Here is a 3,627-nt window from a genome sequence, read left to right on the forward strand (position 1 = left end):
ATTACCCATTCAAGCCGTCTCCAGCCATTATTAGTCTCAAAGTGGGTTCCTCGTCATCAAATATTAGTAAAGCCTCGACAACAATGTAATTGCAAACAAAATGTACGACTCTTACCGAGTTACGTAACCAAACTTGTCATAACTATCATCCTTAAAATGATTAACATTTAACTCTCTTTTTTTGAAAAACTAAACAATCAAAACTAAACTAAACTCACAAAATACATTAAATAATGCCTACACTAAACAGTCTTGTATATCCAACAATTGGGTATAACAGAACCCATGTTCTCTTCAGGTGGTCAGTTTTCAAAGTATAAAACATGGAATAGAATGAGCTGTGAAGCAAAGACAATCTCACAAGCACTTCATTTTGATGCTTCCACAAGTTTATGGCTGGATCAGAAACCAAAAATATGGTAATGCTGGTTATTTGTGTTTATGATGCTACTACATTCCCTACTGCACAGATTCATTAACCAATGTGATCATAATGACATGAGAGAGAGAAACCTAACCTATAGAAATACATACTTGAACTACAACTACATGTGGTTATGGAAGCCATATTTAACTTAAACAAGAAACACTGGACCATAAATACATCTAAAGAGGGGATGTATGTTTGGATGACGTAAGTAACTTTATATTTAGAAAAATTACAGAATATAACCTGTTGAAATTAGTATTAGAATGTTAATGCAGCTGGGCAATAGGTAGCATCCCTGAAGTATAGTTGATGCCTATATCAAATCCTTACTCAAACCCTTGAAGGATCACAACTAATAAATGAGAAGTATTTTGAAACAGTTTGAAATAACTTGGAAGTAGCATTGGAAGTTCGGGTATAGCCATTTTTAATTTATAACTACTGACTAGTGGGAGCTCAACAGGTTAGCAGCATCTGTTACCTTTACAGTTTCTCTTAACCAAATATTGGAAAAAACTGTTACATTTATAATGACTTTACAGCTGAGAGTATGCAGCATGTCTAGCGTCATATCACGGTTAGAACCTTTTACCTTACGATCCACAACTTGGTATGTGGACCACTAAGCTAAGGTTAGCCCACAAATTAAATAAATTTTAATGTGAATGAATGAAAGTCAAAGGGTACAAACATATTGTAGAATGTGTAAAAGTTATAAAATCAACAACTAAATATGAGAGTAAAGAAGTATATACACATTGATGAATGAATAATTTAAAAAAATAATATAAATAGTTAAGAAAAACAAAGCGTTATAGTCCAGCAATATGGTATAGATATTGATAAAATTGTCTAATATTATTTAAAAGCATGAAACATGGTATGGTGTTGGTTAGATACTTGATAATCATTTTCAGATATAAACCCGCCTGAATTTCCAATATGGCTGCTAAACGCAGGATGGTTGCGTACGAGAAGAGGAGTAGCTACGATATAAAGCTGTTTGCTTGAAGTTAAAGATGAGTGAAAACTCATAAATGATTAATAATTACCTTTAAAGGTTCTATAGAAATTCGAAAACTCCATAGTTAAAGTATGATATTAAACTATGCGTCGTATTAAAACAGACACGTGATTCCAGTTTTTTCTCACCACAATTTAGCAAATTTTCGTATAAATGCTTGACACAGAAGTTTTCTGAATGCGTTATAAGAAATTCAAATCATACAGTTTTCGATGTTCAAAACTTGTGTTGGTGATTTGTTATGTTACTTGGGTATGTACAATATACACAGTATGGAAGTGAATACACAAATAATAATTTCTGTTCTATTTTTGTTGGTTTTTCTCCTTCACAAGAATTTTGACAACTGATGAATATTCCCGGTATTTGAAAATACTTTATTTTTCTGATAAAGCTCAAGATCAGTGACACAGTTATCAAATAATTGTAGTTTCGTGGTGTTTTTGAAGTGATTGAATAAATATTAACATAACAAAATCAGTTAAAATTGTTGGGTCTAGGACTCCACTAGTAACTTCCAAAGAAGCAGTAGCTATAGCCTGGAATATTTATGTTTTGTGTAAGGAAAAAAGACTGAAAAAATATATAGTGTCCTGCCGATCTTTGAATCAAGCAAAAGGAGTGTAAGTATGAAATTCTTTTCAATGATATTCATAAATTTAGGTGGTTAGAATGCTTATTTATATCGCTTGACAGTAAAAGGCTAGAAAAAGAAAAATATTTGCAGTTAACCTATAAGCTGCGTAAAGTTAAGTGGCACAAAAGTTATGGAAATAAGTGTAATAACCTTATACGTCAAAGAGTTGAAAAAAGGTAGAAGATTCACAAGATCAAGTAAGATTATAAGGCATTACTCTGAGAAACTTCTATTATATCCTAGGAAGGATGTTGCTGTTATTTTCTGTGATGATTCATTGGTAAAACTTCATCAAGTTCTTACATTTATAATGAACGATCCTGTGAGAAAAAAAATGTACACATGTTTTACAATATACAGTTTTATTCTTCAAACTCAATGCTGGTGACATGATTTCGCAAAATGCTGTTTGTCATTCTAAGTATCTTAAAATGGGAAACAGCATTTGCCAAATCTCCTGTTTAGCAGCTCCTATCCATTTACTCTAAAGAAAATCCGAATAATAGAAAATACTACTTCATTCTGTTGTATATCAATATCTTTAGTTCAACAAGGAATACCTAAAAGTTTAATTTGACTAACTTACTAATAAAATGTGTAAAGAGTAAAGAACCAAGCATTTACTCCTGAGATACTCCACTTGTAAAAAGGACCCAGTTTCCCAGAACTCCTTTGGACATAACTATAATATTGATTGTCCTTTAATTGTTTTAATCTAACACGAATTTTCACCTAAACTCTCTACATTTGTTTTGAAACCTCACTTTAAGCATCGATTTTTATTCAGATCTTTCTACATTTCATAAAAACACTAATATAATAAATTACCATACTCAATCTTGTTAATTTACAACTTTAAACAGTTCTATCTTCACCAAATAGCGACTTACCACGGAGTTATTAATATTATTTCAACAAATTTAAATCACAATTTAAAAATGTATAGTTTGTCAATCAAAATATCAATAGATTTCCAGTACGTAGTTTACTCCAGACACTAAAAATTTTAAACAGAAAGACGAAATCACTGCTATAGATTTTATACACAACAACTGAAACTTAATTAAAATTATAGTTAAAACCTACCATAGTTGGTACGGTTGAGATTTATTTCCTCAAAACATCTATATAAATAATACGCGTGAGTTTAATCTTCTGTCTGTCTGAAACTTTTCTCGCAAATTTCTCGATTAAATGCTACAAATATCATATTGTTACGTCTCTGGTCGTTAGTTAATTTTCCGTAAAAATTATTTCCGAAGAAACTATAGCAATACAAGTCCTTTCTTAAATAAAACTGTTTTATTCTTTCTGAATACAACATTGCAATACACTTAATTTCCACAGTCACGCTATAACAAACGCTATAATTCACAACGAACGTCTCACGTGCTCTACTCAACTGTCCGTATCTATCTCTGTCTGCAGTTCAATTACACGTTACATTGTTGCCGTCACTTCTTACCGGTCTTATATACTGTTGAGTCAGCGAGGTCACGTGACTAGTATCACGCCAACTGTTTCTAGAAATATCCT

The sequence above is a fragment of the Limulus polyphemus genome, unplaced genomic scaffold (assembly GCF_000517525.1).
Source record: "Limulus polyphemus unplaced genomic scaffold, Limulus_polyphemus-2.1.2 Scaffold2887, whole genome shotgun sequence".
Classification (NCBI taxonomy): Eukaryota; Metazoa; Arthropoda; class Merostomata; order Xiphosura; family Limulidae; genus Limulus; species Limulus polyphemus.